Source organism: Lathyrus oleraceus, chromosome 2 (genome assembly GCF_024323335.1).
Source record: "Lathyrus oleraceus cultivar Zhongwan6 chromosome 2, CAAS_Psat_ZW6_1.0, whole genome shotgun sequence".
Lineage (NCBI taxonomy): Eukaryota > Viridiplantae > Streptophyta > Magnoliopsida > Fabales > Fabaceae > Lathyrus > Lathyrus oleraceus.
The window spans coordinates 45,931,395-45,944,376 of NC_066580.1; the positions used below are offsets into that span (position 1 = coordinate 45,931,395).

Genomic DNA, 12,982 nt, shown 5'->3' on the forward strand with positions numbered 1-12,982 from the left:
AAGCAGTTTTCGATGTCATGTCACACCATGAGTTGAAGTGCCAGCAATATGATAAGGGGTTATGTTTGAATAAATAATAATAATAATAATAATAATAATAATAATAATAATAATAATAATAATAAATCTACCGGATGAAAGAAAAACTATGGGATCTGAATCTTTTGGGAAAAATGTTTAATCATCCTTCCTAATGAAGGAAGGGGATATATATCTTTTATTGTTGATAGAGAAAAGAATTGTTCTTTAATTCTTAAAAAAACATGTTTAAACAATAATCATAAAATATTAGCCCTGAGTCTACCAAATGAACGGAAAAACTATGGGATGTTATTCTTTTGGAAAACTTGTTTCATCCTTCCAAATGAAGAAAGGGAGGATATATATCTTTTATTGCTAACAGATTAAAGAACTTTGACGAGTCACTTACAGTACTATATATAGATAGATAGATGTAAATATTTTACAGAGTTATCACTAGCAACCAATAGCGTTCGAGCTTTAAGCACTTTAGACATTATTTTGGTTTGTCATTAAATTTCAATTCATCGTAAATACATTTTCTGCAATTTAATATTTGATCAATACTTATTCTTTTACACATCATTCTACATTTTCCGCATTTTAATAATTTGTCATATATATTAGATGAATACTAATTTTTTTACCGTATATAGTTCTAATCATGCAATACATAAAGTTGAACTTATATCAAAATATTGATTAATATTTCAAATTTTGGCTTGCAAATATTAAAGACACAATCATCTCATCAACCGGTTGAGATTTCAATATGGGGCGTAACCATGGGCAACTTCTTAGCTTTTTGGTTAATAATCCATTTAAAGATGAAGCCATATTACTGAAGATCATTAAAGAAATGGAACTTGGAATTGAACCTACATCTACATCTCATCGTATGGCTCTCGTTAATCCAAATCAAGATGAAGCCGTATTAAAGGAATTGAATGCAAGAGGGAAGGAACCTGAACTTGAAATTGAACCCTCGGAAATTGAGTTCATGGAAACATGTGATGAAGAAATTGACATCAAGACTCCTATGGAAGACAGTAAGCTACATATTACAGCTTGGAACGGTAATGATGAAATTGTTACTCGTTTAATTGAAGATGACCTCGACCGTTTGCTAAGAGCTAACAAAAACAAGGACAATTTTTATGAGCATAATATTCTTCACATTGCAGCAAAGCATGGAAAACACAGGGTGATATGCTACATATTACAGAGTGAAATTCATGAACATCATAAGTTGATAAATCAAAAGGATAATAAAGGAGAATCTCCTTTGCATTTGGCTGCAAGATCATATCATCCCAGTACTGTGTACTACTTAGTTAATGATAAAAACAAAAGAGTAAATCTTGATTTGGTTAAAAAAAACAATGAAACAGCTCTTGACATTATTAATGCACTTTACAAGATTGAAAAATCATCTTTGAAACAGGCAAGTAGTTCTATCCTCTTCAAGCTCTAATAAAAGGTAAAGACAATGATTAAATTGTAACCTAGCAGTTCTTAAAGACTGGTTTAGCTGTTTTTAACAATGTTTACAATATTTACAACATCTTACATGGACTGCATTGAAATCTGCTAGTGCAAAACAAAGTCCAAAAAAATTAAGACTCCATACCTAATGGAAATCAAGTGATTCAAATTCACCAAAAACAGAACAAGTTAGAGAAAAAAAACCTAAGTTATGTTGAAGAATATCAACAATGTGATAAACAAAGTAAAAAAGAAGAAAATGTTTCAGAAAGATATAAGGTCAGATTGGAAAACCTAACAATTGTTTCAACCCTTATAGTTACAGCATTCGTGGCAGGATGTTTAGTTGTCCCGGGTGAAGCAGATGGGAAAGCGAATAACTTAAATCATGCAATGTTTCAATTTTCCATTATCTTCATCACAATATCATTTTTCAGTTCCATTAGTGCTACAATCATACTCTTTTGGGAAACGTTTGGATTAACTGAATTGGTGAGTGTCACTCTCAAAAATGTGATGCCACTTCTTGGAGTCGCACTCATTTCATTATCTTTGGCTTTCATGACTGGCCTCTACACTGTCATCAGTAAACTTTATTGGTTGGCCAACGTGGTTTTGGTAATGAATGTGATATTTATTATCAGTAAACTTTATTGGTTGACGTCTACTCTTTAACTTAGAGAGGTGACGCCAATTGGATTGGCTAGTGTACCTAGTGATGCCAATCCAAGTGGCGCATGTGTGTTAAGTTATAAAGGAGGCGCCAATTGGTCTGACACTTATGTGTGTTTCGTAATTCTTTTTTAAAAACAATGTACATTTTAGATAAAAGTCAAAATCAGACCAATTGATATTAATATTAATATATGTTTACATACGTAACCAAAAAGACTAATGTCGTCAACCGGGATGACCTAACCGACCTCCGGTCCCACATCCCCTAACTACCTGAATGCATGACCATAACCCACATTGATGATTCACCCCATGTATTTTAATATTTGATGTCCAAGACCATCATCATCACCTGCAAGAGAGTGCCTAAGATATTCAAACAAATCCACGTAGTCATGTGTATGCAATGAAGCGCTATCGCCATAGCTGAGTTTGTGACTCATGTCAGAGTAGTTGGGTTGTGTTTGAGTTATTGGAGGGAGACCATGACGATTGAAGGGTGTCATTGGTGTGAATGATGCGTCGATAAAATTTTGAAATGATTGTTGTGGTGTTTGGTAGCCATATGGTTGTTACATGTTTTTGGATTTGTGATGTTTGGGCTTCCTGGCTATAGTAGGAGGAGAGACGGTTGGTGTTAAATGATTGTTGAGTGTTTTGGCTAAGGTGGTTATGGTAGGGTGATGTGTTGGGTGCATAGAGATGTTGGGTATCTTGATGATGATCTACTTGTTGGTGGTGGTACGAGGTACACTCTTGGTATCGTGGTTGGGTATTTGGCATGTTATGATCGCAGGTTTGTGTGTTTATGGCATGCGCACATACTCGCCAGGACGCTTACAACCATCTATCTGATGTTTACAAGGTCATTACTGTCATGAATGTCTATAACGAAAGCTTCTCAGTGCTAGCTATGGAGGAATACTGACCTCCATATGAAGAGGACATAGTTTGGCACAACGATGAGATGCGAAGAAAGAAAAAGGGACGGTCAAACAACACACGTATTAGAACAAAAATGGATACAACTGATAAAATGATAAGATTATGTAGTATATGTCGTCAACCCGGACACAATAAGAAAAAATGTCACAATCTAGGAGCAACCTCTGCATCATAATTTAGTACCTCCTTTCAACTTTTGTAACCTTTGATTTTGATATATTAATAGCTTTTTGTTATAACAAGGTTAACAACAAACATCACTCCAACTTAAGCACACTCAAAACGGAACATGTCTAAATAAACAACACAAACAACAAATAAAACAGATGAAAATAGTTAACCACAATATTTAAAAACAATATTTCTAACATATTACAACAATCAAACTGATGTCATGTGGTCCAAACATCACTTCCCTAGCATCCTTATCATTTTTTACTAGCAACCAACCACGTATGTCATCGAGTCTCTCAATACTTCTAATTGTTTTTCCCTTCAGGTATGTTTCCATCTAACCAATTCCCTCTTTAGTTACTCGAAACGACATATGTTCCAAAACATCATCTCTATCGGAGGTTTGTCTCTCGAATAAATCACTTTTTCAAAACATCAACACTTTTGAAACCCCAGCTTAACATATAATAGGCAACGTTTTTTAATTAAAAGTTAGAAGAAGTATTATACATGTAAATTATATGCAATGTTTAAAACATCGTGGCATATTCCTATTTCTAGTTGCAAGTTTTTTTGTTGTGGACATGTTAAGTGTGGTCTAAAGCAAAATTTGTTTTAGTAACTTTGAAAGAGGTGGAAAAGACGAGTGTTTTTTTAGAAAATAATTTTTAGATAGATTTAGGGTGAACTCATCCAATTGAGGTAGGTTCATGTATGTGGTTCTATTGTTCTCTTGATAGATTATGATCTTTTGATTGTTCTCTTGATAGATTATGATCTTTTGGAAGACAGTAAGCTACATATTACAACTTGGAACGGTAATGATGAAATTGTTAATCGTTTAATTGAAGATGACCTCGACCGTTTGCTAAGAGGTAACAAAAACAAGGCTTCCTCTTCATTATGCTGCATTCATAGGTTCCCATGAATGTGTTGATTTATTACTTGAATTATGTAAATGTTGCACTATTCAAAGGGACATATATGGTTATTTCCCAATCCATCTAGCATCTTATGGAGGCCAGGTGGAAGTAGTGTAGAAATTATTACAGTATTATCCCGATCCAACAGAGATGCTTGACAATTTTTATGAGCGTAATATTCTTCACATTGCTACAAAGCATGAAAAACACAGGGTGATATGCTACATATTACAAAGTGAAATTCATGAACATCATAAGTTGATAAATCAAAAGGATAATAAAGGAGAAACTCCTTTATTATGAGCTATCAAATATGGGCATCTTTCACTCCGTTTCCTTGCTAAAGTGTTCGAAACCACCTTTGTTTTTGATGAATTGCAATACAATGATAAACGATCTTGGTACCTTTGATTTGTGTGTTATTGTGCAGGAATTAGGCATGAAATAATAGAAAATGAAGCCACAAGAAAGTAGGCAAAGGGACCAAAGAAAGGATGTATTCATCAGCTTGCTCGCTAGGCGAGGGCTGTGGCGAAGCGCTCGCTAGGCGAGCGCCCAGCGAGAACCCAGCGAAAAGGTCCAGTATTTTACAGTGGCAAACATCAACAATCTCGCTAGGCGAGCTGCCAGCGAAGTGTGTAGCGAACACGTCCAGACTTGGTGAAAAGCGCAGCCAGCACTCACTCGTTAGGCGAGCCATTAGCGAGCTCCCAGCAAGCATTCCAGTAGCAAAACCTCTCAAGCTCGCTGGAGCGAAGGTTGAAGCGTGTGCTTCGCCTAGCGAAGGTTTTGTTCGCCTAGCGAACATGCCAGTCTGGCAAAGGTTATTTCTCTGGGCGCAGGTGCCTCGGGTGCCTCATTTAGGGGCTCGCTAGGCGAGCCATTCTGCTCGCCTAACGAGCATGACAGCTCAGTAGCAGCTCTATAAGTAGCAAGGGCTACTTTTTGGAGCCATACTTTTACACCTCCATACTTTTGTACTTTTTAAGATATTTTCCAGCATTGCTCTAGAGATCTTTTGTGACCTAGAAATCATTTCTCTTCATCTCTTAACAATCTTTCACAAAAAGAAGGTGGATTCCCATCCAATCTCGATTATTCGACTCGGATGTTGATCAACCTTCTTCCGAAACTTGTTGACCAAGCTACCATGAAAATGAGTAGCTAAGTCCTTCATTTTGCAAGGTTAGATGTAGATGATCATTAGCTTTGTGTGTAAATGGAATGATCTTCATTTGTAAACTCTTTAATGGTGAATGTATGGTGAAAACTTTGTTTTATTGAAAACTCTTTGTGTTGGTTTATGATCGAGAGATGTTTACCAACTCTTTACCTAGGTTTTCATCCAATCTTGTTTGTTAGCTAGAGATAGTAATGAATGATTTTGTTCACCATAAGGTTGAACCAAAAAGTTGTCATTTTGATAGATTGTGTTAGAGATAAACAATGGATCAAAATGGGAAAACTCACAATGTGTGTTAGAGATAAACACATTGGGAGGACTTTGTGAAATAGTTTATCATCTAAAGGAGTTTATAAGTTTTGTTGATCGAACATATACATGCAAAGTGATTGTCGAACCCTAACCTTGGCAATATTTCTCAAATATTAAAACCAAATCTTTTACCGCATTTTTTTACACTTTTATGCAAGATACCGTGACTAAAACCAAAAACCATTGTTACCTTAAGCTAAGAGTTAAAACAACTGTCGAAAGGCGGTGATATCTCACAATCCCTATGGAGACGATAACAAAAACCCGACACTTAAAATTACATTCAACAAAATGGCGTCGTTGCCGGGGATTGTGAATTGATATTGCGAGCATCGCAATAGTTGCTTAATTTTTAGCTTTCGAATTTTTGACTTGTGCTTGTAATTTGTTTGGTTTAATGTGCAGCTTTCGTTTTATGCGAGGGCAGATTCCTGTGGACGAACTTCTTTTTGATCCCAAGATCGAAAGAACCGCAAGGAGGCTAAATAGAAAAACGAGACGAAGGAGGCAACAGGCTAGACAACGATAAGAACAAGGAGAAAGTTCTTCTACCACACATCCACCACCGTTCATACCTATCATGGAACCACCACCACAGCCCATTTCCACTCCATGTGTAAACAGTCCAAGGAACACTGCTCAGTTTGCCAACCACACGGGAAGGCAAGCCGAGATGAAAACGGGAACTCTTAATTTACTATATGGAAGTCCATTCACCGGAATGGACCATGAAGATCCCTTTGCTTTTCTCACAAAATTTTACGAGATAGCATTGGTGGCCGGAGTTGATCAAGCTCAAGAGCTTCCGTTGTTCAAAAGATTATTTCCCCACGCTTTGCTCGGCAAAGCAAAAGATTGGTACTTAGATCAAACACCAGCCGTCATGACAGACTGGAACGTGTTGGAAGAGAAGTTCATCGAAAGATTTTTCTCCCATAATCGGTTCATGGAATCCAAGACGGACATCTCAGTGTTTTTACAAGGAACCAATGAATCATTAAATGAGGCGTGGGAAAGATTCAAATCCATGCTTCGGAAATGTAAAGGGCATGGTTTTGATGAATTGACTCAAATCCATATTTTCAAAAATGGACTTCAACCAAATTGCAAGACGTTGTTGGATGCTACCTCGGGAGGTTCTTTATTGTCTAAAAGCGCCGGAGAAGCTACAAATATCATAAATCGAATGGCTCTAAATGATCTTCAAAGTCAAAGTAGAGGCAACTCTTTGAAGAAGCCGGGAGTGCTTGAACTTGGGACGAACGATGCCATCCTTGCCCAAAACAAACTCATCTCACAACAAGTGGAACTCTTAACGCAGCAAATAAAAGAGTTGAGAGAACCTTCAAAAGCTAAACAAATAGCTTGTTGTGAGCTTTGCAAAGGTGAGCATGACATCGGATTTTGTCCACCTCCCGGGTTCGAAGAAGTAAACTACATGGCAAACCAACGGGACTACCAACCGAGACAACAACAACAACAACCTTATCAACCACATCCTCAAAATCAACAACAACAACACTTCCAAGGGAATTAAGGGTTCCAACCTAGGAGTAACTATTACCATAACCAAGGTTATGGGGGTGGTTCTTCTAGCCGTCAAAACCCTCCGCAAAATCCTTATCAACCTCAACAACCACCGATCGTAACGTCAAAATTAGAAGAGACATTGACACAATTTATGCAAATGTCAATGGCTAATCAAAAGAGCAACGATGCGGCAATTAAAAATCTCGAGACTCAAGTTGGACAACTCGCTAAGCAACTAGCGGAACAACAACCCGGTCCTTCTTTTTCGGCAAACACGCAAACAAATCCTAAGGAACATTGTAAAGCGATCACGACAAGAAATGGGAGGGAGTTGACTAGTGAGAATAAAAAAAGAGATGAGAGTGAACAAAGAGAGGAAAAAGAAGAAAATGAGGAGGAAATATTGGAGGACCATATTGATGGTGAAGTGGGGGAGTGGAGTGAGGAGGAAGAAGTTGAAAAGAACGAAAAGAATGGTGAAGTTGAAAAGAAAGAAAGTGTGGAAATTGAGAAAAATAAAAGTGATGAAGTAATGGTGGAGGAAGTGAAAAAGAAAAGAGCAAGAAGTTCTAGAGTTGCTAAAGGAAAGGAGGTAGTGAGCGCTACTCCGATCCAAAACCTTCCTTATCCACATGCTCCATCCAAAAGGGAGAATGAACGGCATTACGCCCGGTTCATGGATATTTTTAAACAATTGCAAATCAACATTCCGTTTGCCGAAGCCTTGGAGCAAATGCCCAAGTATGCCAAATTCATGAAGGACATACTTACAAAAAAGCGGAGGTATACGGAACCGGAGACCATTGTCCTAGATGCGAGCTGTAGTGCAATCATTCAAAGGATGCTTCCGAAAAAAGAGGTTGATCCGGGACGAGTTACATTGCCGGTTAAAATTGGTGATACCTATGTCGGAAAGGGACTAATTGATTTGGGGTCAAGCATTAATCTTATACCATTGTCTATTGTAAAGAGGCTTGGCAACATTGAAATTAAGTCCATCCAGATGACGTTGCAATTGGCGGATAAGTCGACCACCCATCCTCATGGCGTAGCCCAAGATGTTTTGGTTAAAGTCGACAAATTCTTTTTCCCGGTCGATTTTATTGTTATTGATATGGAAGAAGATGATGATGCTCCGCTCATTCTGGGCCGACCGTTCATGAAAACCGCGCGCATGATGATAGACGTTGATGACGGTTTGATGAAGGTGAGAGTCCAAAATGAAGAAGTTACAATCGATCTATTCGAAGCAATGAAGCATTCAAAAGATAGAAGTGATAGCTTTCGCATCGATGTGATCGAAGAGGCAATTTTGGAGGTTTCTAAGCATATTCATGAGATATCTCCTATGGAGTTAGCTCTTGACGACTCATTTGAAGTTTTCACAGCTGAAGAAGAGCAAGCTCTTGATGAATGCTTAAGGGAACTTGATGGTTTAAACAACCTACAACCGTGGGAAGTTGAGAAGGAAGACTTGAAGAAGGAGGTTAATGACGAAAAAGCGCCTATTGAATTGAAAATATTACCTTCTACTTTGAAGTATGTATTCCTAGATGAGACCGAAGCAAAGCCGGTCATCATAAGCAACCTTTTGTCAAATGATGAAGAAGCCCGTTTGATCAATGTGCTGAAAAAAAATCAAGAAGCCATGGGTTGGACTCTTTCCGATCTAAAAGGAATTAGTCCTTCCTATTGCATGCACAAGATCTTAATGGAAGAGGATTTTAAGCCCGTAGCTCAACCACAACGCCGCTTAAATCCTACTATGAAGGAGGTTGTTAGAAAGGAAGTTGTCAAGCTGTTGGATGCGGGAATGATTTACCCGATTTCGGATAGTCCATGGGTTAGTCCTGTGCATGTGGTTCCGAAGAAAGGTGGAATTACCGTGATCCGAAATGACAAGGATGAGTTGATCCCTACTAAAGTTGCAACAGGGTGGCGAATGTGTATTGATTATAGGCGGTTGAATACCGCAACTCGAAAAGATCATTTTCCACTCCCGTTCATGGACCAAATGCTCGAAAGACTCCCGGGGCAACAATACTATTGTTTCTTGGATGGCTATTCCGGGTATAACCAAATTGCGGTTGACCCGTCCGATCATGAAAAGACGGCTTTCACATGTCCGTTTGGAGTTTTCGCATACCAAAAAATGCCCTTTGGGTTGTGCAATGCACCGACGACTTTCCAAAGATGTGTGCAAGCCATTTTTGCCGACCTTATTGAGAAAACAATGGAAGTCTTCATGGATGACTTCTCGGTATTTGGTGGTTCCTTTAGTTTATGCTTGGCAAACTTGAAAGATGTGTGAAGACCAATCTTGTGCTTAATTTGGAGAAGTGCCACTTCATGGTGACCGAGGGGATAGTGCTTGGCCATAAAGTCTCTTCAAGAGGGCTTGAAGTTGATCGTGCTAAGGTTGAAGTGATTGAAAAGTTACCTCCTCCGGTGAATGTGAAGGGAATCCGAAGCTTTTTGGGGCACACCGGGTTCTATCGGCGCTTTATCAAAGACTTCTCAAAGGTAGCTAAGCCTTTGAGTAATTTGCTAGCTAAGGACCATGTATTTCTCTTAACCGATGAATGTTTGCAAGCTTTTGAAACTTTGAAAGAAAAATTGGTTACCGCTCCAATTATAGTCGCTCCAAATTGGAATTTAAATTTTGAGCTAATGTGTGATGCGAGCGACTATGCAATCGGAGCGGTATTAGGCCAAAGAAAAGAGAAAAATTTTCATGCGATACATTACGCAAGTAAAGTTCTTAATGAGGCTCAAATTAACTATGCCACCACTGAAAAAGAATTACTTGCGATAGTGTATGCGCTTGAAAAGTTTAGGTCTTATCTTATAGGGTCTAAAGTCGTAGTGTATACCGACCACTCGGCGATTAAATATTTGCTCACCAAACCGGATTCGAAGCAAAGGCTCATCCGTTGGATCCTCTTGTTGCAAGAATTTGATGTTGAAATTAAAGACAAGAAAGGATCGGAAAATTTGGTGGCGGATCATTTATCTCGCTTAGTTAATGTGGAGGTTACCGATTCAGATAAGGAAATCCGGGAAGAGTTTCCTGATGAAAAACTTTTCAAAATTCAAGTTAGGTCGTGGTTTGCAGACTTTGCGAACCACAAGGCTAGTGGTTTTGTGCCTCCCGACCTAACTTCGAACCAAAAAAGGAAGTTTCTTTCGGATGCCAAGTATTACGTATGGGATGACTCGTACTTGTTTAAGTTGGGTAGTGACAACCTTTTAAGGAGATGCGTTACTGGCAATGAAGTGCAGAGCATCCTTTGGCATTGTCACAACTCGCCTTACGGCGGACACTATAATGGGGTGAGAACGGCCACTAAAATCCTTCAGTCAAGATTTTATTGGCCCACTATTTTCAAGGACGCACATACCCATGCACAAAGTTGTGATAGTTGCCAGAGAAGCGGTGGGATTGGTAAGAGAGACGAAATGCCTCTCCAAAACATCCAAGAGGTCGAAGTATTTGATTGTTGGGGCATCGATTTTGTAGGACCATTCCCACCCTCTTATGGTAACGAGTATATGCTTGTCGCAGTTGATTACGTTTCTAAGTGGGTTGAGGCGATCGCCTCACCTCGGGCGGATGCGAAAACAGTAATAATTTTTTTGAAGAAAAACATATTTTCCCGTTTCGGAACCCCCCGAGTGTTGATAAGTGACGGAGGGTCACACTTTTGTAATGCACCGTTGGAAAGCATTTTAAAACATTATGGTGTATCACACAGAGTGGCAACTCCGTATCACCCACAGGCTAATGGGCAAGCCGAGGTCTCTAATCGTGAGATTAAGAGAATTCTCGAAAAAACTGTGTCAAATTCGAAAAAAGAGTGGTCACAAAAATTGGATGAAGCGTTATGGGCATACCGTACCGCCTTTAAAGCTCCAATTGGGCTCACTCCTTTTCAATTGGTGTTTGGTAAAACTTGCCATTTGCCGGTCGAATTGGAGCACAAAGCCTTGTGGGCTCTGAAATTTTTAAATTTTGAAAAGGATTTGGCCGGTGAGAAAAGGAAGGTTTAACTGCTTGAGTTGGAAGAGATGCGCAATGCCGCATATCACTCAAGTTGGTTGTACAAAGAAAAGGTAAAAAAATATCATGACAAAAAGCTTCGAAAGAAAGAATTTGTGCCCGGACAGTTGGTCCTACTGTTCAATTCCAGGTTGAAGTTATTCCCTGGAAAGTTGAAATCAAAATGGTCCGGGCCATTTCGGGTCAAAGAAGTTAAGGAGTACGGAGCTATTGTCATTGAGGACATGGAAAAGAAGGACAGTTGGACCGTTAATGGCCAACGTTTGAAGGTTTATCTTGGCGGTCATGTGGATCGCGAGAGCTGTGTTATTCCTTTGGATGCTCCTCTGTGAGCATTGCACCGTCGAGCCTATCCGACGTTAAACAAGCGCTTGTTGGGAGGCACCCCAACATTGTAAGTATTTACAGTTTTTCTGTGTTATCGTAATGGGATTCCAATTGTTAAAACCTTGCTGAATGTACCATGGATGCTGTTTTTGAAAAGGCAAATGCTGTCATGCTCGCTTGATGCTCGCTAGGCGACGCAGTAGCGAGCGGATTCGCTAGCTGCTCGCTAGGCGAAGCAGCAGCGAGCTCTGCGTGGCAGCACTCATTTGATTATCAGCAGGCCACTCTTTTGGGCCCAAATGCACTTTTCTTTTTATAACTCTGCTGAAGCACTCTCACAAACACTCACAAGCACTCTCTCACTTTTCATCTCACTCAAACTCTAAACCCTAACATTGCATCCCTAACCTCCTGTGCATTTCAAATTCAACAGATCTCAAATCAGGTTTGCCACTTCTTCATTACTTTCTCTTTTCAATTGCTTGAAATATCTGAACATGAGACATTTAGGGTGAAGTTGGTGGTGTGGGAATCTTTAGGTTTTGCATTTGGGAAACTTTAGGTTTTGCATGTGGGTTTAGAATTACATGTATCTTAGAAAGATTCTTTTCTTGATAGATCATTGTGTTCTGAAATAGATACCATGAGAACTTGGGTTTTGCCAAAATTTCACTGTAAACATTGCAGAACCCAAAAACCCGTAAGATTCGCTAGCAACTCGCTAGGCGAACCAGTGGCGAGCATTCGCTGCCACTTCGCTAGGCGAAGCAGCAGCGAGCATGACAGTAGTTGGAATTCTGGTTTTGCTTTCTAATCTGTTTTGTGTTTGTGTTGCTTCCTCTCTATGTTTTGCAAATGGAATCTAGATCCGGAGCTTCGAAAAAGAGAAAGGGCGGGAACACTTCCCGTCCCGTACCAATACAATTCGACACCGACAAATTTGTCGGGCCAAAGCAAGCCGCAAGATATATTGCTTTGGAAAAGCGAAAGATTTTTCCGGAAAAGAGATTCTTAATCAACCCTGAAGGCACGAACTGAACATTCGCCGGGTTGATTAACAGCAAAAAGTGGGATCGGTTAATATCCCCCCTGGAGCATTACGATATCGCAACAGTGCGTGAGTTCTATGCGAACGCACTGCCGAATGATGACGAGCCATTCACATGGACGTCTAGAGTGTCCGGCCGTCCTGTTGCGTTCGATCGGGATGCAATTAACCGTGTCCTGGGTGAACCGTTCCAACTGGGAGCCGAGGAGAGAGACACCTACCACCAAGAATTAAGGCTTCACCGGGATACTGATGCAATTTCTGCTGCCCTGCTTTTGAGAGGGAAATCAGTTGAGCTG

General features: G+C 39.5%; 1 pseudogene; it reads left to right on the plus strand.

The window, feature by feature from the left end:
• Positions 1–793: 793 nt before the first annotated feature.
• On the plus strand, positions 794–11,671 carry LOC127121857 (ankyrin repeat-containing protein NPR4-like; annotated as a pseudogene).
• The last annotated feature ends 1,311 nt before the right edge of the window (positions 11,672–12,982 follow it).